Source organism: Palaemon carinicauda, chromosome 9, assembly GCF_036898095.1.
Source record: "Palaemon carinicauda isolate YSFRI2023 chromosome 9, ASM3689809v2, whole genome shotgun sequence".
Classification (NCBI taxonomy): Eukaryota; Metazoa; Arthropoda; class Malacostraca; order Decapoda; family Palaemonidae; genus Palaemon; species Palaemon carinicauda.
In genome coordinates this window covers 69,957,672-69,983,600 of record NC_090733.1, presented here as the reverse complement: position 1 = coordinate 69,983,600, position 25,929 = coordinate 69,957,672, and the positions used below count along the sequence as shown (strand labels likewise).

At 35.9% G+C, this 25,929-nt stretch overlaps 1 protein-coding gene across 1 annotated transcript in view; it reads left to right on the top strand.

Moving 5' to 3' along the window:
* LOC137646990 (RNA N6-adenosine-methyltransferase mettl16) overlaps window positions 1-25,929 on the top strand; it is a 570,608-nt gene that overhangs the window by 461,033 nt on the left and 83,646 nt on the right. The window lies entirely within an intron of this gene.

Sequence of the window (25,929 nt, the reverse complement as noted above, 5' to 3'; positions counted from 1 at the left end):
CGTGAAAGTGCAGATGAAGATTTTTTGATAACTAGAAGAGGTGAAATTTTTTTATGGTATGAATCAGAAAGTGTGCATATTTACAAAACTAGAAAGAATTTGGAAATCTTGAAAAGAAAGAACAAGTGGTTAAGTGATGGCACTTTTTACTGTGTCCAAGTCGGAAAACAACTGTATACGTAGCATTGTGTTGTTTTTCCAAAGAAAAACTTTACCATTAGTATACTGTGTTACATCTAGTAAAGATGAAAACCTTATGATACAATATTCGAGTTCCTCAAAGAGCAGAGTCTGTGACTCTTGATTATGAACAAGCAGCAATAAAAAGTTTAAAGAAAGGTTTTCCAAGTACTTCAATCAATGGCTGTTTCTTTCATTTCAGTCAATGTCTTTAGCGCAAAATACAAAATCTTGGTCTCCAGCGCTGGTACACGAATAATGACAATGATTTCATAATCAAACAAATACAAGCCTTAGCTTTTGTTCCTCCAGAGGATGTGGCTGATCTTTTTTACAAACTTTTTTTTACTTCAATCCACCACGAAATTGACGAAATTCTGAGTGAATTCTTTGAATATTTTGAAATTACATGGCTCGGAATAGTTCAGAGAGGTTGACGAAGACGCCCAACCTTTGATGTTCAAATGTGGAATGTATATCATAGAATAGAATCAAATTTCCAAAACAATGACCTATCTAGAAGGATGGCACCATACGTTTAACAAGAGTGCTTCAATTACTCACCCAACTCTCTCTAAGCTTGTGAAAAAGCAAGTACCGAGTTTATTCTCGAACAGGCCGCCTTAGGTGCAAATGTTGAAAAAGTTAATAAATTATTCAAGTAAATGAACAAAAAAAAAAAATTCATGCAACTTACAATAAGGATGAAGGTAAACTTAGTCACCTTGGCCGAGGTCAGTACTCTACAGAGTGCTAAGCTATCTAGTTCACTTTTTTTATCCCTTTTTAGATGTTTTGTCCATTAGGCATTTTGTATGTTAGGCATTTTATCCATTAGGTATTATGTCTTAGGCATTTTGTCCTTACGCATTCTGTCCTTAGATTTTGTGTCATTATGCATTGTCTGCTCACGACCATCTTCTGTACGGAAGAAAGTAAAAAAAGATAGCAGGTAACTTAACCCCCAACCCACCACCAGTGGTGAAGGTAAATGGTGTATGTAACTGGGACAACTGATGTTAACAATGCCTTGGCCGATCATTTCTCCAATGTATCATGCAAGTGCGAAGCAGCTCCTGGTCACCAGTATACAAGCATTGAAAACAGAAAATGCTTAATTTTGCAACAGAAAAGGAGGAATCTTACAATGCTCCTTTTACTGAAAGGGAATTTGATCCTTCACTGCTGCTTGCAATGATACAACCCCTGGACCCAATAGAATTCCTTATGCAATGATTAAACATATATCTGTTATTTATTTTAAGCATTTTTAACAGAATATGGCATGATCATAGTTTTCCAAGTGTTTGGGAAGTAGCCATTATTTTAGCATTTTTAAAACCTGGTAAGGATAAATGTTTAGTAGCAAACTATCAACCAATTGCTTTGACATCTTGTTTATGTAAGGTCATGGAGAAGATGGGTAATGCAAGACTGGTATGGTACTTGGAGAAGAAAGCTAATTTATTACCTATCCTATGGATTTAGAAGAATGCCTTCAACGACTGATGTGTTGGTATAGCTTGAGTCCTCTATTAGGGAAGCCTTTGCTTCTAAAAAGCACCATTTAACAGTTTTTTTTTTTACCTTGAAAAGGCAGATGATACTATATGGAGATATGATATACCTAAAGCCATTGGGATTGAGAGGAGAGCTACCATTGTTCATTTTAGCATTTGTTTCACAGCGTTTTTCAAAGAGTAGGTGAAACTCTGTTAGAGAGGAAAAGTTCCCCAGAGTAGTGTGCTAAGTGTAACCATATTTTCATTAGCCATTAATGCAGCGTTTCTTAACCTATGGCGCTAGCACCCCCAGGTGGTGCTGAAATCTATTTCAGGAGGTTCTGGGGAAGGTCACATATGTGGCAGTGGTGAGTGGGTAGGTCTTTTTTTAACATCATTATTGAATTTTTAAGTAATGGATCGCAAGGAGTTGTTGTTGACGGGCAACATATTGAATATAGGAATGTGATATCTGCTGTTACTCAGGATAGTGTTCTTAGTCCATTAATTTTCATACTATGACATATGGTTTGGCCTAAAAAACAAGCTCATTGCATATGCTGATGATGCTACTCTCTCTGCACCAATTCCATCTCCTGAATGTAGATCTGCTGTTGCTGAATTCCTGAAATAGTGATAATGTGAAAATTAGTCATGGTGCAAATTATGAAGCATGAAGTGGAATCCTAACAGAACTCAAGGCATGATTGCAAATAGGTCGAGGGCAGTGGCTCCTCAACATCCGGATCTCAGCATTGATGTTTTTAAACTCTGGATGACTTAAGATTATAGGTGTGATTCTTGACTGTAAATTTTCTATTGAGAAGCTCATTAGGTCTGTTTCTTCTTCAATTGAAAAAAAAAATGGCCTTTTTAAAAAGTCTTAAAGATTTGTGTTGATCAATTTATTCTGAAGAAGTGTTTTAGCTTTTTCATTCTACTTTGTTTCGAGTACATTGGAACCTCTACATACGATTGTTTTACATAGGAATTTTCCAACATCCGAAGTAAAATTCGATCAAATTTGCGTCTCGACACCCGAAGTCTTGCTCCAACATACGACGTAGATCATACGCGTAGAATTTTCTCGAAGCGTCGATCGTAGTTTTTTGTTTACGCTGGTAGACGGCAGCACATCGGAGAGACGCCAATCGAGCGTCACCTTGATCAGTCCTCTCATCTCATGCGCATCGTGTGGTTGTTCTCTATTCGCTCCGTTATTAACAGTGTTTTTTATCTTCCTTTTCTCATGTTTCATTTTTGATTTTACGTATAATCATGGGTCCTAAAAAGCTTAGTTTCGGTTCAGGAAGTAGTAGTGGTGAGAAAAGGAAGAAGTCAATGCTTTCATTAGAATTAAAACAAGAAATAATAGAAAAACATGAGAGAGGTGTGCGTGTTAGCGATCTGGCTAAACAATAGGCTAGAATATGTCTACAATCTCGACGATCATAAAACAGAAGGCAGCCATTAAAGCAGTCAAACCATCGAAGGGGATCACCATTATTTCTAAACGTCGTAGCCCTACTCTGGAAGAGATGGAACGCCTTTTGTTGATCTGGATAAAGGACAAGGAGATTGTTGGCGATACGATCACTGAAACGATCATTTGTGAGAAGGCCAGCATTATCTATTGTGACTTGAAGGCGGCGGGCTCTGGGAGTGACGCGGGGGAGAGTTCAACCGATCCTACGACAGAGGAATTCAAGGCGTCTCGAGGTTGGTTCGAGAAATTTAGGAAACGGACTGGGATTCATTCAGTTGTTCAGCATGGAGAGGCTTCAAGTTCGGACACCAAGGCTGCTAATGATTTTGTTAAAAAGTTCGAAAAGATCGTGGAGGAGGAAGGCTATGTAGAGCAGCAGGTTTTCATCTGTGATGAAACCAATCTGTTTTGGAAAAAGATGCCTAGTCGAGCATACATTACCGCCGATCAATCTATTTTGAAGAAGTGTTTTAACTTTTTCATTCTACTTTGTTTCGAGTACAGTGGAACCTCTACATACGATTGTCTTTACATAGGAATTTTCCAGCATCCGAAGTAAAATTCGATCAAATTTGCGTCTCGACACCCGAAGTCTTGCTCCAACATACGACGTAGATCATACGCGTAGAATTTTCTCAAAGCGTCGATCGTAGTTTTTTGTTTACGCCGGTAGACAGCAGCACATCGGAGGGACGCCAATCGAGCGTCACCTTGATCAGTCCTCTCATCTCATGTGCATCGTGTGGTTGTTCTCTATTCGCTCCGTTATTAACAGTGTTTTTTATCTTCCTTTTCTCATGTTTCCTTTTTGATTTTACGTATAATCATGGGTCCTAAAAAGCTTAGTTTCGGTTCAGGAAGTAGTAGTGGTGAGAAAAGGAAGAAGTCAATGCTTTCATTAGAATTAAAACAAGAAATAATAGAAAAACATGAGCGAGGTGTGCGTGTTAGCGATCTGGCTAAACAATATGGCCGGAATATGTCTACAATCTCGACGATCATAAAACAGAAGGCAGCCATTAAAGCAGTCAAACCATCGAAGGGGATCACCATTATTTCTAAACGTCGTAGCCCTACTCTGGAAGAGATGGAACGCCTTTTGTTGATCTGGATAAAGGACAAGGAGATTGTTGGCGATACGATCACTGAAACGATCATTTGTGAGAAGGCCAGCGCTATCTATTGTGACTTGAAGGCGGCGGGCTCTGAGGGTAACGCGGGGGAGAGTTCAACCGATCCTACGACGGAGGAATTCAAGGCGTCTCGAGGTTGGTTCGAGAAATTTAGGAAACGGACTGGGATTCATTCAGTTGTTCGGCATGGAGAGGCTTCAAGTTCAGACACCAAGGCTGCTAATGATTTTGTTAAAAAGTTCGAAAAGATCATGGAGAAGGAAGGCTATGTAGAGCAGCAGGTTTTCATCTGTGATGAAACCAGTCTGTTTTGGAAAAAGATGCCTAGTCGAACATATATTACCGCCGAAGAGAAGAAAATGCCTGGACATAAGCCTATGAAGGATCGGTTGACTCTTGCGCTTTGTTCCAACGCCAGCGGGGACTGCAAAATAGAGCCGTTATTAGTTTACCATTCCGAAAACCCTAGGGCATTTAAAGCACATAAAATTAATAAAGACCTGCTGCATGTTCTATGGCGTTCTAATTCTATGGCTTGGGTCACTAGGCATATCTTGGTGGAATGGGTAAACGTAGTTTTCGGCCCTGCTGTCAAGAAGTACCTTCAGGAGAGGAATTTGCCTTTGAAGTGCTTGCTTTGTTTGGATAATGCACCCGCTCACCCCCTAGGACTCGAAGATGATATCATCGACGAATACAAATTCATCAAAGTGTTGTATCTTCCACCGAATACCACCCCTATCCTCCAGCCCATGGACCAGCAAGTCATCTCTAATTTCAAGAAGCTCTACACCAAGCACTTATTTAAGCAGTGCTTTAACGTCACGCAAAGCACCAACTTAACTTTGCGAGAATTTTGGAGGAGCCATTTTAATATCGTGCACTGCTTAAAGATCATAGATCAGGCTTGGGAGGGATTACTCGTCGTACACTGAATTCAGCTTGGAAGAAGCTTTGGCCTGATGCTGTTGCTCCCAGAGATTTTGAAGGTTTTGGCCCCGAGCCTGGACCTGTGCTTGCCGTCGAGGAAGACATCGAAGAGATTGTATCCCTTGGCAAGTCCATGGGTCTGGAGGTGGATGAATATGACATCACCGAACTCGTCGATGAGCATCATGAAGAGCTCACCATCGAGGAACTCAAGGAGCTGCAAGCCATGCAGCATGATGAGTTCCAAGCGCAGTTGAGTGAGTCGGAGGAGATCGAGGAGGTAGGTCACATCTTAGGTTTGGCTGAAATAAAACAGATGTTGGCATATCATCAACACGTGGTTGATTTCATCGATAAGCATCACCCACAGAAACTTCAGGTTTGCCGTGTAGTTGCGCAGTTCGTTGATGTTTGTTTAACACACTTTAGAAAAAATCTCAAAAGCCGTACCAAGCAACTTTCTCTCGATAGTTTCTTTAAAAAATCTACGAAGCGTTCTAGTGATCATGATGAAGAGAAAGAAAGTGAAGCAAAGGAAAGTAAGACCGAATCGAGTGAAAGTGATGCAAATTAAAAATAGAAAAGAAAAAAAATGTGAAAAAAAATATGAAATATAAAAATGAAAAAAAAATAAGCAAAGTTAGGTTAAAGTTCACGTAGTGTAAGTTAGAGCAAGTTACTGTACGTTATCGAAGTCTCCGTCTCTACCTCCTCGCTGATCTTCCGTCTCCTCCTGCGTAGCAATTCCTACACCTGCGCTGGCCTATCTCTAAGGTAAAGTGTCAATAAAAACCCCTTTTTTATTTATTATTTCTTTATTATTATTCTATTTTAGATATTTCTGTATTATTCAATTGTATTAATGTTATGTGTAATTATGTGTAGCAATTTATTAAGGAGTTATCATGGGTTTTTAGGCTGAGGAACGAATTAAACAAATTACAGTGTATTCTTATGGGAATATTTGCTCCAGCATACGATCGTTTTAACATACGAAGCAGCTCACGGAATGAATTAAGATCGTATGTAGAGGTATCACTGTATTGTTCTCCTTTCTGGTCTTCAGTGGCTGATTCACATTTTTTGGACAGATATTTGCGGTCTTTTAAGTTTTTTTATTCCTAATCTTGATATTAATCTCTGGCACTGTCATTCAATTAATTCGTTAGGCATGCTGCATAAGATTTTTCATAATTCTGACCAACCTTTACATTCAGATCTTCCTGGACAGTACCATCCGGTTCGTAATACTTTATATGCAGTCAATTCTAAGCCATGCCTTCTCCATCATGAGGCTCAATAGTACACAGTATTCTAAAAGTTTTATTCCAGCTGTGACCAAGTTGTGAAATGATCTTTCCAATCGGGTAATTGAATTGGTAGAATTTCAATAATTCAAACTTTCAAAAAAGGTTTTTATGTTGAACAGGCTGACATAAGTCTCTTTTTATAGTTTATATATGAAAGATCTGTCGCACATTAGCAACAAGAAAAATCGCATTGATGAGTATTTTCTATTGACCTTATCCATGTCCTTTCTTTCATTTTCTGATTGTTTTCACCATTGCTATTGCCATAATAACTGTTTTTGTTTTTGTTGAGAATGAACCAAATATATGACCAGGATGTATTGCACCTGTCTTTACTTTATCCTTGTAGTAACTAGGTGTTAAGCAAGGGCAGGGGTCCTGGACTACTTAGGCCTGACCAAAAGGGTTAAGAAATGCTGCATTAATGGGATATTCTCTGTTATTCCCCAAGATATTCTCTCAATGCTCTTTGTAAATGATCTCTCCATGTCATTTGATGGAGCTAGATTGGTAATGGTTGAGAGAAGACTACAAGGAAAACTGTAGTCCATTTTTGTTCTGTTTGGGAAATACATCCATACCCTGATATGTACAGTCCTGCATCCATTCTTTACGATTTCCCTCGTTCACGCATTGTGATTTCTCTCGTTCGTGCATTGTAATTTTTCTCGTTTGCTCTTCTCGATTTCACTCATTCGCTCTTTGCAATCTCACTCGTTCGCTCTTATCGATTTCACTCTTTCATGACACAACCGTATTACCTATTAAACAAAGTATCACATATTCCTTAATTTCATGAGAAGTACTCTCGTGGGTCAGCGCAACATCCCATCTCACGCTGACTTGATCTCAGTCTTACGTTGTCTCTCCTTGCGTGTGCATCTCCCGCTTCAGTCCTTTTCGAGCAAAATCCCTTTTGCATGTAAAAAAGCGATGCATTTGAAGACAGTAGTACATACTCTTGGACATTGTTTATATTTACAGGGAAATGTAGTATAAATTGTGATTCCCTATAGTATTGTTCAAGAAACCACGCATCAAGAATTGCATCATGCTTCAAGACTGATGTGTAGAACTTCGTACGAAAATTATTAGTGGTCTTTGTATAAAATAAGTATACTTAGTTAATCTTAAATACAAATAATTTTATGCATATTATACAGTACAGTCGCTGTCAAAACTGGTGCAACAAATTACAAAATTCATCGTACATAGTTCGTTAGAAACGCTCGTGTGGTTGCCAGCTAATATATTTTATTCCAATTATTGTCATCCACTTTATCTGATAATAAGTATCAGTGATTAACTGTAGAACCACAGAAGATATTTCCCTAGTGAATGGTCAATGTTAGTTCAATAATTGTTTATGAAAAGAAAAAAAAAATAATTTCCCCGTAAAAACATATGCGGTTCTCAATGTGTGATATTGAGTGCTCACCCTTCAGTGGCAGCAGTTCCACCAGGTGCATGACCATTGGCCTAATGTGATTGTGAATTACTTTTATAGCACTATGTCGAAAACTATTACGATTTCTTTTTATAAAGCACAAAGAATTCTAGCATCTGATTATAGGAAATATAAATAAGACTCCAATTTGTGTAAGAAAAAACTAATAAATTCAAGAAAAAACTAATAAATTCAAGTTAATATGCACGTATAACTAAATTTTAGAGAATCTAATACTCGAGCTATGCACGTGTAACTAAATTTTAGAAAATCTAATACTCGAGCTATGCACGTGTAACTAAATTTTAGAAAATCTAATACTCGAGCTATGCACGTGTAACTAAATTTTAGAAAATCTAATACTCGAGCTATGCACGTGTAACTAAATTTTAGAAAATCTAATACTCGAGCTATGCACGTGTAACTAAATTTTAGAAAATCTAATACTCGAGCTATGCACGTGTAACTAAATTTTAGAAAATCTAATACTCGAGCTATGCACGTGTAACTAAATTTTAGAAAATCTAATACTCGAGCTATGCACGTGTAACTAAATTTTAGAAAATCTAATACTCGAGCTATGCACGTGTAACTAAATTTTAGAAAATCTAATACTCGAGCTATGCACATGTAACTAAATTTTAGAAAATCTAATACTCGAGCTATGCACATGTAACTAAATTTTAGAAAATCTTATACTCGAGCTATGCTCATGTAATTAAATTTTAGAAAATCAAATACTCGAGCTATCCACGTGTAACTAAATTTTAGAAAATCTAATACTCGAGCTATGCCCGAGTGCCACATACACACGCACACATATATAATGCTTAAAAATCACAGGGAGACGTGATGCTCAGATGCTAAACAACCACACGGAAAATTAAAATAGGAAAATAGTCAGGACTGAATCTTATATCTTCTATTTTCATTTTCCCTGTGGTTATTAAATAGATTATGAAATGTATATCCATCTACATAACCTACATACTGATACACGAGAGCATGGTCTAGGACAGGTAAAGTATCTCAACTGTGAGCGAGAGAAAGATTCAATGATACATTTTTAACATACCCTATTAGACAAATTTATAGATTGTGGTAAACCATGCACATATTTATAAAGCTCATGATAATGAAACCTAATTACAGTGGTACCTCTACATACGAATTTAATTCGTTCCACAACCTACTTCGGATGTAGAAAATGTTCGGATGTAGAAACGAATTTTCCCATAAGAATACATGGTAATTCATTTAATTCGTTCCTCAGCCTAAAAACCCATAATAAATCCTTAATAAATGGCTACACATAATTACACATAACAATAACATAACTGCATAATATGAAAGAAGCATGTAAAAAAGATAATTATAAAGTAATAATGAATAAAAAATGTGTTTTATTGCCACTTTACCTTAGAGACAGGCCAACGCAGGTGTAGGATTTGCTACGCCAGGAGACAGACGATCGGCGAAAAGGTAGACGTGGTGTTAACATGTTCTTTAGATAAATATCTCTCTCTCTCTCTCTCTCTCTCTCTCTCTCTCTCTCTCTCTCTCTCTCTCTCTCTCTCTCTCTTGTTCTTCTTCACTGTTAGTGTTAGAGACGTCTATTATTTTTTTCTGAGAGAGAGAGAGAGAGAGAGAGAGAGAGAGAGAGAGAGAGAGAGAGAGATTAAACAAAAGAGAGAGATTAAACAAAAATGAGAGATTAAACAAAAATGTGTTGTGTACATATGATTTTTAACAGCGTTAACAAGTTGAAAGACAGTTAAATGTAACTTAAAAAACAATATCAGTGAATCTGAAATTCTTTATTAACTAAAACAAATATTGATACAAACACACTCGTGTGCGTATGTGCAAACACACACACACACACGAGGAGACACGATCGGCGAGGAGGTAGAGATGGTGACTGCGATAATATACCGTAACTTACACTACAGAAATTTAAATCTAACTTAGCTTATTTATTTTTTCTTTTAATTTTTATATTTCATATTTTTTACATTTTTTTTTCTTTAGATTTTTTTATTTTCATCACTTTCAGTGACGAGTTACGGTATGTTATCGCAGTCACCATCTCTACTTCCACCCCGACCATCTCTCTTATTGCGTAGCAATTCTTGCACCTGTGTGTGTGTGTGTGTTTGTGCATACGCACACGAGTGTGTTTGTATCAATATTTGTTTTAGTTAATAAAGGAATTCAGATTAGCTGTTATTACTTTCTTAGTTTCATTTAATTGTTTTTCAACTCGTTGACACTGTTAAAAATCATATGTACTCTAAACACATTTTTGTTTAATCTCTCTCTCTCTCTCTCTCTCTCTCTCTCTCTCTCTCTCTCTCTCTCTCTCTCTCTCTCTCTCTCGGAAAAAAAAATAATAGACGTAGACGTATCTAACACTATAACAGCGAAGAAGAACGAGAGAGAGAGAGAGAGAGATTTTATTTAAAGAACATGTTAATGCTATGTTTAGAGAGAAACAGAAAAAGAGAGAAGTCTTATTTAAAAGAGCTCGTTAATGCTATCTTGTTTTTCTTTGCTTCACTTTTTCCTTTCTTTCTGTTCATCACGCTGGCCCTTCTCACAAATGATCGTTGCCAACAATCTCTTTGTCCTTTATCCCTATCAACAAAAGGCGTTCTATCTCTTCCAGTGTATTGCTACGATGTCTTGGAAATAATGGTGATCCCCTTCGATGGTTATTTGCTTTAATGGCTGCCTTCAGCTTGATGATCCTCGAGATCATAGGCCTATTCCGGCCATATTGTTTAGCCATACAGTATCACTCACATGCACACTGCTCTCATGTTTTTCTATAATTTCTTGCTTCAATTCTAATGAAAGAATTGCCTTCTTTCTGTACTGAAACTTAGCTTCTTAGGCACCATGATTATAGGTAAAATCAAAAAGGAAATGTGAGAAAAGGAAGAAAATAAGCACTGTTAATAACAGACCAAACAGAGGACAACCACACGAAACACACATGAACAGAGAACTGAGCACTCGACGCTCAATGGCATAATGTTTACTTCGTATGTCGAAATAAAATTCGGGTGTAGAGTCAAAAATTTGCTCGAATTTTACTTCGGATGTTGGAAAATTCGGATGTAGATACGTTCGGATGTAGAGGTTCCACTGTAATGGAAAACCACGTTTAGGCTACAAACATCTAGATATATCCTTGATTATTGAAATAAGCCTTACCATTTAGTTAAAACGCACATATAACTTGGAATTAATCTTTTTTACATCAACTTGTGCCTCATTTATGTTTCATTTAAATAGATGCTAAACTACTTTGTTCTTTATCAAAAGAAATCATGATAACTTCTGATATAATGCTATTAAAGTAGAGTTGATTTACAAATCACATTATCCCTTGCTTATGCAATTGCACCACACTGCCTTTAGTAGTGAAAATTGATGTCAAATTGCCACAGATGTTTCGATGAAGAATTTTTTTTTTTTTGATAAACAATTATTGCAACTAACATTGACCATTCACCAGGGAAATGTCTTCTGTTGTTCTACAGTTAACCACTGATACTTATTATCAGATAAAAGGGATGACAATAATTGGAATGAAATACAATAACTGGCAATTCAGGGGAAACTTGGTGGCAAAACCTTCTCTCAAAGATCACTGTGTTCGTCTGAAGGTTGCGACAATGGCTAACGCTGGGGGACTGGGGTCATGGTCCCTACCTTAGTAGCACTGACTGGCGATGAGGATATTAGGGCAAATTTTCCCTCTAATAGACTATAGCTTGTAATTCATTAGTTGGGTAAATAATATTACTTCTGTGCCGTTGGTCGAAAATGAGGCCAAAGCTGAAGTAAAGTCCGAACGATTGGTTCATAGATTGCGAACCCACACAACTTCTCTGTTGAATTTAGGTGCATTCACGGTTGATTATGTTTAATGTTATGAAGATTTTGCCTTTATATTTTATTGATACTTGCATGGTTTTATGCATTTTAAGTAAAATAATTGATAATACATTATGACATCAAATATTTGTTTCCATATTGCTTGAAATATGCATAGGTAATGTTGGTAATCCTGTGTTGAACGAAAATTTCAAAATTATTTCGTTTCTATAGTTTGAAGTAATTACTATTCCTTAAAATAATTACTATTACATTATTTTTTTTACGATTCTTATAAATATCATAGATAGGATATTTGTGCATCATATGTTAGATTTTTTTTATTGCTTGATAGAGCTTTCAATGTAGGAAAAAAATAAGTTTTTTAGATACGCATTGCAGTTGCCAGTTAGTGAATTTTGAACGAAATCCTCTGAAATTTGTTGCATCAGTTTTGATGCCGACTGTACAGTATGACATTAATGAATAGTATTGTCTATTATCTAGGTAATGTACTTTACAATATGTAAATGTAGACTAAATATGTGGTGAGTTTTCCTAAAAGTGCGAGTTGTCGGAACTAAAACAGCGAACACGTACAGTATAGTTTTCTGTATTGTAGTGATAGTACTTTACATGTATTACAGTAATATACACTACAGTATCAGTGAGTGTTAAAATTAGATAGGAACAACAGTGTTTAGTTAATATAAGTGTCCTGATGACTACTGCAGTGTTCCGTACTTTACTGTAATGTATCGTAACTTTATCGTGTCCAGTACATAGTGTACACGTGTGCACATGTACTGTACACTTACTGAGATGTATTCCATCAATTACATAATACTTACACTGTGACAGAAACTAAATAACATCACTATTAGGCAGTACTTAGTGCATTAATCAACCGCGCTTCAGCAATGGTCAGTGATTTGGTAGAATTAGGAGTTATCCCACCCAAGGGCTGCAAGTATCTGCTGATTCTCACTCTTCATGCCTTTCTCTTGTACCTATGCCCCTCAAATAGCGAGGGCGGATTGTATATAAGAGGTCAGCGGATCCCTTCTGTAAGTAAAACTAGATTTTTAGAATTGATATTTGATTGCTGGCTGACATGGATTCCTTACTTGAAAGTTTTAAATGTAAAATATCTTGAGTCTTTTAAAAGTTTTGTCCCATACATCATGTGGGGCAAACTTCAAAACTATTTTAAAGTTATGCAAGACCTTAATATTTTAAATTAGTTATGGGTGTGAAATATACTCCTCAGCCACCTCAAGCCAATTAAAGATTTAGATTCTCTACACCATAGTGGTATCATATTCGCCACAGGAGCCTTTTAGAACTTTGCCAATCCCAAGCCTCCTTGTTGATGCTGGAGAATGACCTAATTCTTTAGCCTATCAGACTGCAAACCTTGTAAGGCATTGCAGATGTTTTGAGTTGAACCCAAAATCTCCTCAACCCTATGGTTTTTGGGTAAAATAATTAGTGAACAGTCTTGACATAGCTAGAAATAAAGTTCTTCCATTTAAGATATCCTCAACAACTCCAGGGAAATTACCAGAGATATCTTTCTGTAAATATTTTAGTATTATAAAAAAGAACACGACTGACCTAGAAGCCAGGTCTCTTTTTATAGAACATGTTGAAGAACATAGGGAATTGAATTTTATATACTGATGGCTCCAAATCTGATGCTGGCATCAGATTCAGAGTACATAATAGTGCTTTTAATTGTAAGCATGCACTTTCTCTAATATCTTCTATATTTACTGCCAAACTATATAGCATACTAACCGCGATTAAAATTACAGCGTTAAAAGAGTAGGGTAATTATACCATTTATAGTGATGCAAGGAGTGTCTTACAAGCTTTAGAAGTTTTTAATTCCAGAAACCCTTTAGTTTTTTATATTTTTGACTGGCTTTTTATTATTGGGCTGAGAGGTATAACAGTTCGATTTTGCTGGGTTTTAGCACACACAGGTTCATCTGGAAATGGGAATGAGAAGGCAAATATATTGTCAAAGAATGCTGCAGCTGAGTTGCTACCAAGAAGGTATCCCAACCTCTGTAATTATTTTTTACCTAACATTAAGAATTTGTTTAATGATAATTGGCAACAGCATTGGTACAGAGTAGTTGGAAATAAGATAAGAGAAATACAAATGATTTATGCAGTATCCTTGGAGGTATAACATAATGCCTCGAAAGTGGGAGACTACTCTTTGCCGTCTCCGCATTGGTCATACTCGGTTGACATATGAGTTTCTGATGACTGGCCAACAGCAGTCATGTTGCTACATCTGTTTGTTACAGTGAGGTATTTTTTAAACCAAATACCCCACTTTTAGCACTGTAAGAAATAGATATCCGTTTAAGGCTTGAGGCGAGGATGGCAACCTAATTCTTGCCAAGATACTTTGGCTGGATGTGTTGTACTATGCTAGCAGTATTTTCAGATTTATTTCCGAAGTAGGTCTCCTGAAAGGTTATTGAAATTATTATTCAGTTCCATTTGTTAAGGTTACTATGGGATTGAACTAATAGGAGCTTGTTTTGTCTATTGTTGGTGTTTGTTTTCGTAATTTTCGATGTTCAAATTTATTTTGTTCTTAGTATCTTTAGTTTTGGTTATGGTTCAGGGGTTTTAACTTTTGTTCACCCAAGCAAAGGTCATGTATACACACGAACACCACAGTAATAATTTAATGTAGCTTTAAAAGTAATATCCCTCCCTGACTTGCTGCTTTGAGCAAAATTAATGGTAAATGTGATTCTTATTAGGAATCTTGCTTTGTTACCCCTTTTTACCACTTTCTTTATGAACATTCTTATGATTGTTCTATTTGCCTGACTTGTCCGAGTTGATATCTGGAAATCGTCGCAGTAATAAGTTATTCAACAATAGGTGACCGGTGAAAAAGCACTAAGTGAGAATATGGAAGAAAAGAACTTAAATTCTCGAACCTTAAACTGAAGAGGTTCCTATCCAGAGATATTTGCAGGTAAGGAAATGGTATTGCTTCAGATATTAATTTTATAAAATTGAAATGCATTGGGTTATTATACTGTATAATTACAATATTTTTTATAATTTAAGCTAACATGTTCGATAGCTTATACGTGACCTTGTTAAGTCACTTTGTTTGAAGTTCCTAAAGGCTTTGATAAATTTTCACCTTCATTATTTTTGGCTCATTAAGGTTATAGGGCTGGTTCATTTTCGTCGAGATTGTTGTTTTCCTAATTATGCAGGAGCTTAAACTCAATAAAGTGCATATTATTATCGGTACATTTATTTGTTCCTAATTTTTCTTGTCTATCTCGTCTTAAATGAAGGTTCATTTTGTAATTTGATTTAGTTTTACTGTTTTTTTGTGTTAGTTTTGATGTAGGTGAAATGGATTTGTTTTATGTAGATTGTTTACATCCGTTTGGTTGGCACAGCGTTTGTTAGTCCTTGTATGATTTTAAGCGTTAGTGCTTATATTATTGGAAACTTTTGATGATTGATTTTGTAAATCTTGGTTGCATTGTGCTAATTACACCGAGGTTAATGTCTATTGTCAGGGTATTTGCCTAATTACCCTATAAATATATACCAAATAATGTGAAGTTTGTCCATAAATGCTTAGAATGTCGGGCCTTATAATTTAAAAGTTCCCTTTAGGTCGTAGACTTTCAACTAAGTTATATGTTGATTAGACTTAAATTGGGTTTCTGGTTAGATTTAGAATGATTGGCTTACAAAATTTAAAGTTCCTTCAATCTAGATCATCGCCAGTATGATAAATATCTTTGGTTTATTTGAATTTGAAGTATCTCAGGATCATTAGCAATATCTTGATTAACTCACTTGCCAACAAAATGTCTGAGGCCATTAAGAAAAAGGTCAATAAAAGATCCTATTTAAAGAGTCAAATAACCAAATAACCCAGGATATGAAGACCATAGAATCTGTTAGTGATAGAGAGCTGACATTCCACTAGCTAGAACATTATATTAACTCGATAATTGAGAAATTTAAGAAGATGGAAAATCTCAATTCGTCCAAATGCAAAGACATGTCCGAATCGGAAGTTGATGATGTATTGTCTTTTGCTAGGACTTATCACTTGAATATTAGCCTGAGATTGACTGCCATTAAAGAAAAAAAGGATGAGTTGGATGTTAAAAGGACTCTGGTCCAAAGTTTGAATCCCGTAGGCAAAATTGTTAAATTACTCCAAAGTTTTTGCAATGCTTTGGCTGGCATGCCCAATCTTACTGGAGCACAAAAGCTTATCTATTTGAAAGGTTACTTGTCTGGTGAGGCTCTTAGTGTGATTGAAAATATTCCCATCAGGTATGATAGTTATCAGAGATCTTTAGATGTGCTAGATACTAGCTTTTTGGATAATAACCTAATTACAGATAAAACATGGAATTCTATACTTTGTGCACCTGAAATAACCCAGTTACATGAAGTAGAATCTCTTGTCAGCTTAATTAGTAACAAGGTTCAGGATTTATAGGGTGTGCAAATAGACTTGACTACAAATAATTGTGGCGAACGTATTGTACTTAGTAAGGTAGTTAATAACAAATTACCTTGTAATTTTCATATTGAACTATCAAGGGAAGTAAACACTAATTACTCTAATTTCAATCAGTTAGTTGATAAATATCAGAGCATTATAATGAGGGGGAAGATAGGTTTAATGGACCAAGGGCTTAAACCCAAAACTCAGAATGATACCTAGAATAAATCTTTTAAATCTAAACTTAATGATACTAGTAACGTTGTTGCCGTCAAAATCAAATGGTCTGAAGATCCTAAGAGGATCCAAAATTACAATTGCAAATTTTGCCCAACTGCTTGACAGTCGTCATCTAAATGTTCTAGTTATAGTAGTTTAGAAGCTAGGAAAGCTAAGGCTTCTGCTATAGGATTGTGTTTTAGATGTTCGAATGCCATTCATAAATCTAACGATTGTCCAGGTTTAAAAGCAGCACTGCCTTGCAAATGTTTTCTTTTTAACAAGGCTGAACATCATGCAGCCATGTATAACCTTAACAAAAACTTATGTGGTTTTGAAAGTAAAGTATTTAGTATGGTGAATAGTTTGGTGATTTTAGTTCTAAATACATATTAGCCAGTCAGTAGGAGTAAGAAATCTGTTAGGCGTTAGTTCTTGCTAGATACGGGTGCACAATTTAGTATAATTGATAAGGAATTTGCAGAAAGTGGAGTAGGTGAATACTTTAGTCCGCCTGTGTCCCAATTAGTATCTTCCTTTGGTATGCCTATAGTATGCCTATAGCTGCAAAAGATGGTTTCAATTATGTTGCAGACATGACCTTCCCCACTGGAGACAGAACATAGTGTTTATTTTTTGCATGGAAGGGTTCAGTTTAACTGTTAAAGTACCCAAATTGAAAAGTATCATTCAGAGTATGAATAATAACAATTTGCATGTTTCTCCAGATTTTCCTAGGGTCAAGGGTGAAGACATAAGGTTGCTTGGCATTATAAATAATGATATTCTCCAATATTTTAGTCAGTTTAGTTTCAACCGGATGTAATTTGTGGTAGAAGCTGCAGGGTCATTAGGTTAGATAATGGTTATATTCCAATGGGAAATTATATGAAATTTATGCCACCACGAGAAGAGCAGGATTATAGAGACAAGGTTATGACAATCTTACATCTGCTTAAGGTTGACTATTCCATTAGTTCTGAACCTGTGGAAAAGGAACCTCATAGGCTTGGGAAGAAGAGAAAGTTTTAGAATATAATCGTCATGAAGGTAACAAAGAATATAATGTAGAAAGTCGGGTGTTTCATGATTCAAATATTGATATAAAATTGGTTAAACCTAAAGAATCTCCCCAGAAAGGCCCAATGGAGTTTATTCCTCCAAAGAAGTTAGGAAAGGAGAGGTTAGTTGGTAATTTTACAGTCAATACTGTTGGTTACCAGTTTGACCCCTTGCAATAATTTTTTTCTGAATCAAGCATAGAATATAGATCAGATCATTTCTTTTGTCTAAGGTCGATAGGGATACCAGTTAGTGAGGAGAATAATTTAGCATATGAAAATGATAAGTACATTAATTTAAAAAGTCTATTTCATATAGGGATGAGCATATCATGTTGCTCTGCCTTGGAAGGAAGTTGTGATTAAAAATGTTCCTTCTAACTTGAAAATATCTTACGTGACAGCCAAAAAAGTGTATGAGATGCTACAAAGCAAGGTTATATCGGGAAAATATGAAGAGGTATTTGACCAGCAAGAGGCATTAGGTATCATAGAACCAGTAGAAAGGAGAGTACTAGGTCAGATATTTATTCCCCATCGACCCGTTATCAACATGGTTGAGTTAATCACCATATAAATAAGGCCTGTGTTTAATTACTCTTTGAAGGTCGGAAAAGCTCCTTCGCTTAATGAAGCTGCATTTCCAGGCATTGACCTGATGAACAATCTGTTATCTTTGTTGATCTATTTTAGAACCAACGATTATGTTATCCTTGCCGACATAATGAAGGCTTTCCTTCAAATTACGCTATCTCTTGATGAGGACAGGAACAGATTTTGTTTTTTTAGGAAAGTTAATGGTAAATATGTCCCCTATAGGTATTATACCATAATATTTGGTTTTGTGAGTTCCCCTTTCATCTTGAATTATATTGTTCACCACCATCTGATGGTGAACTCCCATATTGAGGCATCCAAGTTAATCAAAGATAAATTTTATGTGGATAATTTGATCTTCACAATCAACAATGTTAATGAGCTTCGTCATATGGTTGGTAATATAAATGAGCTTATGATCTCTGGATGTTTACCATTAAGGAAATGGTCTTCTAATGATAGATCTGTTCTTTCTCACCTCAAAGAGGAAAAAAATGTCTTTCTCCAGAGGTTAGTGTGTTAGGGTATTTGTATAATGAGGAAGAGGATTCTCCAAAACTTAAGAATGCCTCTCTTAACTGCAATGCCTAAACAAAAAGGCAGATTTTGTCATCTTTGGCCTCTGTATTTGACCCTATTGGAACATTTGCCCCAGTGTTGTTGCAAGGGAAACTCTTAATAAGAGAGATGTGCTAGAAATTAATTGACTGGGATCAAGATTTAGATAGTGAACTCTTACCTCGATGGTGTAGGTTATGCAAACGTTTTGAAGGAATAAGTAGCGTCCCCTTTAAAAGGAGGTCATTTAATGTAGACCTTCCTGTCAAATTGTACATATTTCCCGGTGCTTCTTAAGAAGCGTATGAATGAGCTATTTATGTTGTTCAGGAGCAGAATTGCTCACTCTTATTCTCTATGGTTAAAGTCTCTCCTATAAAAGAGAGAACTCTTCTTACATTAGGGGTGTTAGCTGTTCAATTATTCTTGAAGTGTCTGAAGACAATATTTGACAAATTTCAAATTTCTGGCTATCAACTCAGTTCCATTCTATTATTTGTAGTTAGCCAAGTAGTTTTAAATTGAATTCTTGGGAGAAAACCTCCTAAAAAGGATATTTTTTAAATAATAGGATTAAGGAAGTAGTTCAGCTGCTTGGTGAACTAAAATGTAAATATGGCCAGGTATCTTTTACCTACATTCCTTCTCTTCATAATCAAACTGACTTTTTTACTAAGTCTTGTATGGCTAAGGTATTTCTGGATAGGTTCAATTGGTGGAGTCAAGGTCCTCAATGGATATTTTCACCGCTTCTGGAGTGGCATGAGGCCCTGTTAGGATGTATATCCTGTGAGGTTAAAAGTGAGTTGGTGTCACCAGTGCTTGGTCCTGCTAAAGCTGCACCTCTGGTTGACATATGTAAATTTTCTAGCTATAGTAAGTTGATTGGTGTTACAGTAAAGGTTTTTACTGCTTTGTTTAAATTTAAGAAATCAAATGCTGACCCATCTGAGGCAGCTATTAATTATTAATAGGTTAAATGCAAGCAGAAGCTTTTCCTGTAGAAGTGTGTTACTTGGAGGATCCTAGATCCACAACAGATGTGCTTCAGTTAGTGAATCAACTTTATTTATTTTTTGGATAAGCATGGGATTATCAGATCTAGAGGTCGTATATACAAAAATGTTGAGCTGAAATATCATGTGATGAATCTACATTCTTATGTCTAACACTGCCATTTGACTAAATTGTTGAATTACTTTGCTCATTTTAAAACTATGCATATGGGTCTCCTGGATATTAAAAGCCCATCAAGCTGTGCTTAATATACTTAAGGATTGTGTAGTTTGTAAGAGGTACAATGTTCGGCCTGTATCTTATCCTTTACCTTCTCTTCCTTTCCTCACACATGTGTTGATTATACTAGTCACATGTGTGTAAAGGATAAAAAGGGAAAAAGGATGAATACTTATATTCTGATTTTCACGTTTTGACACTCGTGCAGTGCATCTCGAGACTATGGACTCCATGTCTACCTCTGAATTGATCATAGCATGTGTCAAGTTTGTAAATAGGTAAGGAATACCGTCATTAGTTTATTCTGACAATGTTAAATTTTTTATTCAAGCTGGTAACATTAAAGAACAGCTTGTAACTTCCTCTGAGTTTGAGGAAAAGTTTAGAACGGCTACAATTGGCCATAAAACTATTCCCATATATGATGCATGGTATGGCGCTAAATGGGAAAGGTTAATTAAAACACCTAATCCTTCCTTAGTTTTAGGACACGGGGAATAACTACCTGAATGGGAATATAATGAAGAGGAAGATTACTCGACCCATTTAGCTGATGTCCTCAGTCTCCGTAACTTCTTATATGAAGAATTTAAAAGTAGATGGTTATATGAGTACTTAGTGAATTTGAGGGAAAAAGGCTAGAGCTTCTTTTCAGAATACAAAGATCTGGGAAGAAGGTGAGATAGCCTTATTGAAATTTCCCTCTAGGACTAAGCCTTACTGGCCACTTGTGTGAGTGGTAGATACCTTTCCTGATGCGGATCTTGTTATCTGCACAGTTAAAGTGGCAAGGTCAGATAGTAGCATTGTTAACATAAATGTTAAACATTTAATTCCATTGGAATTGTATTGCGAATTAAATATTCCTTTTGCAACGTCTGAGGATGATTGTAATCATGTTGAAAATGTTCAAGTTTTTCAGCCCAGTGATGAAAATATTTCTGATTTTGAAGTACTCTAAACCCATTGACTTTATCAGAACCTCAAATCAGACTGAAAGTGGGAGATCTACTAGAAGGATGGCTCAAACATCAAGAGCTCAAACAATAGGTCTTGCTTCATAAGGTCTCTTGTAGCTTAACCTAATTTTATAAACGTGTTATACTTAATAAGCAGTTTTTTCCTGTTGGGGAGGAGATTGAAATTATTATTTAATTCCTTTTTTATACGAAGGTTATTATGGGTTTGAACTAGAGGTTGTTTGTTTTGCCTATTGTTGGTGTATGTTTTTATCATTTTCGGTATTCAAATTCATTTTGTTCTTAGTATCCTAAGTTTTGGTTATAGTCCAGTGGTTTTAACTTTTGTTCGCCTAAGCCAAGGTCATGTATAAACACTAACATCGCAGTAAAAATTTCATGTAGCTTATAACGTAATATCCCTCCCTGTCTAATTGCTTTGAGCAAAAATTATAGTAAAAGTGATTCCTATTAGGAATCTTGCTTTGTTACCCCTTTTTACTATTTTCTTCATGAATGTTCATATGTTCGTGCCTGACTGGTCCGAATTGATGTTTGGAAACCGTCACAGTAGCTTAAACTGAAGAGGTTCTTATCCAGAGATATTTGCAGGTAAGCAATAGATCATTTAGTAGAGTTCATGCACAACTGTATCAAAAGCAGCACTGAGACCGAGTAATATTAAAATACCACATTTATTTTCATCCATCAAAATAATAATTTTATAACATTGAAATGTATTGCGTTATTATATAATTGCAATAGGGTATCTAAATTTTATAAGGATATCTTCGCTCTTATTGTTTTAAAATGACTATTCTTTTAATCTCTATATATAACAAACGATATCGATGTAAGGATTCCCGAGAACTTTAAATCAATCAATCAAATAAATGGGCATCATATACTCTCTCATTTACCTCTTCCATATTACGATCATTCATTACATTATTAGGATTCCCATCTTTACTCCTATCATCTAATATGTCATGCACTATCCCATCCATATCATTATCATCTGTTCCTAAAATCTCACTTATTTCTGTCAGCAATTCATACATTTCATCAAAACCGTTTTTTACTTTAGCAAAAGAATCATGCACACAATGTATGATTCTCCTGTCTCTGTGTCTCACATATGTCAAACTTTCATTTACAACATCCAATGAAAATCCATCCACGCTAGAATATCATTCATACTCTTTACATACTTTCCTTTGACGGCTGCTTTTCTGCTCCCATACAGCAGGGGAACCCCACTCTCTACAGGACCTCCACTGTCATTTTACTTTGTACGTTCAGAGTAATTTAACGTTTCTTATCACGTATTGTTCATTTACTGTAAAATTGTCACTGTTATATGGCTGATGAAATAAGAGTCTTCAGTTTCCTCTTGAAAGCCTTAATGTCTTAAATCATTCGGATGTCTCTTGGGAGCTTATCATATAGTCTCGGGGCCACATATCTAAAGACTATGGAGCCTACAGTAGACATATATCTAGGTTCCAATAGTTCGAAACCATCTGTAACTATTCTCATGTCGACACGATTTGTTGGCTGCGCAATATGTAGCAATTCTCTTAAGTATTTTGGACGACCGGTTCTGATAACTTGGTGGGTTTTTGTGCATATTTTAAATTCAATTCTCGCTTTTATCAGCAGCCAGTGTAAATCAATTATTATAGGGATGATCCTTTCTCTAGGTGGGACACCTTTTATCAGTGTCATGTATATCATTTATGGAGAAGTAAAATTGTATGTCATCCACAAGTAGTTTGAACTTCACACCATGCCTTTGTAGTATTTTCGATAGACAAATAGTATAGATGTAGAATAAGATTGGACCAAGTACTTTCCCCTGGGGTACCCCTCTGCTTAAGGGTTCATATGATGAATAGGAGTTTCCAATTTGTTCACAGTAATTTATACCAACCAATGTAGTCTTTTAGGTATTTGAAAGCTTGATTTTCAACGCCGATGGACCATAGATCATTTAGTAGCAGTTAATGCACAACTGTATCAAAAGCAGCACTGAGACCGAGTAATATTAAAATACCACATTTATTTTCATCCATCATTTCCAGCATATCATTAACAACAGAGCAGATGCTGTCTCCGTAGAATATAGTTTTCTGTAAGCAGATTGGTTGTCAGGCAAAGCTTGTTACTTCTAAATGACTTGACTAGTTGTTCAAGAATTACGTATTCAAGCACTTTTGAAACAAAGGATAAATTCGCAATAGGTCTAAATGAACTTAATTCCTGGTAGTCCAGAGCATTTATCAGAACTGATGTAACTATAGCCATTTTCTCAGATTTAGGAATCTTACATTCATCAATGCTTGCATTTGCTATTCTCATTATTATTTCAGCTAGACTAGAATAGTTTCTCTCTCCAATTACTTCAGATATTGGCATAGGATCTATCGCGCAGTTTGTTTTCTTTGCTCTCTTGATAATCCTGGGGATGTCATCTTGTGTTATGTTGTTAAATCTTATTAATTTTGTCTGTGTGTCAGGTGTACCATTAATCTGTTGTTGAGTATTTACAAATGACAGTTATATTTTCAATTTTGTTTTTAAAGAAAACTAGAAAATGATTTGCTAGTTCCTGGTCACTGTATCCATCAGGTAGCTTCTTTTCTTTTACATTTCCCATTATACCATGTAAGAGTCGATATAACTTATTTATGTCTGTTGCTGCTTCGATCTTTCTATTATAGCATTCCTTCTTAGTAGGTAGTTATATTGACACGTAGCAGTTTTGTATTCTACCCAAGAACTTTCTGTTTTTAACCTATTCCACTTTCTTTCTTTGCATCTTCTTTCTCTCTTTTTCACCAAAGTCTCTCCATCAAACCAAGGAGATTGGTCTTTTACAGTTATAGTATTTTCCATCGGTGGGCGCATGGTATCATATTCACTTTTACTCACTTTCTGATAAGTGGTCGTAAGACACTTAACATACTTAGCTTCCAACAGACGTTGGTCATCATGATCACAGGAAATGCCGATAGCATCATTTATTTTCTTTGTATATTCTTCAATAAAAATGGTAGGAGAAAAATTTTGATTTGTCTAAAATTTATTTTCTTTACTAATGCATGTTTCTGTAGAGATAGACTAAACATAATAAGTTTGTGCACTGGGGAGATAGTACATTTCTCTTCAACATTTATATCAGATACAACATTATTCATGTCATCACTTAAAACTAGGTCCAACATATGCCCAGGTAAAGTAGATGTACAGTCAACCTTATTCACTAGTCGATATGATCCCAATAACTCACTAGATGCCAAATCGTCAGGATTTGATGTGTTATCCATCCAAAAATTGAAGTCTCCACAGATAACTAATTCGTTTTTCTCCTTGATAATCATCTCAATGAGAGCACCGAATTCTTCAAAACAGATACTAGTGTTTGTTCTCGGAGGTTTGTAGACTGTTACACAGGATATTTTTCTGTTTTTTGCATAAAGTTTATTGCTATATATTCAGAGCTTGTTACACTAGTTCTTTTTAGAATTTTGAGATTTGAATAACTTTTATGAATAAAGAGTCTGACACCCCCACCAGACCTACCTTCTCTCGGTATGTGAAAGACGGTGTGTGTGGGGGTGTCATTTCAGTTATCTTTTCCTTGTCCAAGTTATTTAACCATCTTTCAGATAATGCTAGCATGTCCAAATATTTCTCGTTTATCAATTCTCAAGTATGAATAGTCTTATTACCTACAGATTATAAATGTACATAGCCACAGTTTATGACATCCTAGTAACCATGATCAGTATTTTTTGCAAGTCTTTTCAGTTCCAAGTCATAAGCTTTTCATTCTCTAGAATTTACTATGCGGTCACTTGGTTTGTTTAACTTTGTGCAGTTAATACTTTTTGACACTTGCGAATTACACTCCTTGGTGGAATGTTTTCCAGAACATTTCCCGCAGACTTTATCATCATTCTTAGACTTGCAATTTTTGCAAGAGGTCCATACCTCTGACAGTGGTAGCAGGTGATCACGTGGTACCTATCACATATGTTATAAGTACCCCATCGTAATGAAACGTTGACCCCATTATCATGAATAGCCCTCCTAACTATAGGATCACATTTCAGCACATAGTGGGTGGTCCCACCCAAAGCATTTTTCTTCAGGACTACACTTATCTTCTCTTCTATATTTTGGATTTGGTCCTGGCAGCAATTTCTTTGAATCAAAGCATTTACTACATCATCATTATACACTTTGTATATCATTATTTTTGGTTTAGTTTTCCGATTTTTCTTTGCCGCCTCTTCTCTGATCATTTTGTTTGCAAAGTTTACAACATTTCCATTCGTAGTTGACCTCGTGTTAAGTATAAGAATGTCTTTAAGTGCCTGTTCAACCTTGCGTTTTCTTTCAGTAATTTTAGTTGTATTTGTTGATTTAATTACCAACAGATTTTTTCCTTTGTCAGCAAATGTCGTTTTCTCCCTTTTTGAGTCCATCAATGTTTGAAGTGTTGCCTTAATTGAGTCCATATTCATAGCAATAATATCAACTTTCTCAGTGAGGTCAACAGTCTGGGTGGAATTTGCTGCGTGTGCACTAAGGTCCGCAAGTTTGTTTTGCAAGTCTGGTATTTTCGCGTCTTGTTCATTCAGGGCCTTTTCTCTCATATTCACTTCTTCCTTTAATTTTGATATATATAAATTGGCTTGTCTTGGTTCATCTACGCAGTGTGGGCATAACCAATCTAGGTTCTTCCATTCATTATCGGTGATGCTTGTCACTATATGCACACATTTCTTATGGTAGAATCTATTGCATTCACATCCTATCTATTTTTTCCCGCTCTCCATCCGTGTTTTCACATATGAGGCAGAAATGGTTAGGGACAGACATAGTGTACTGTT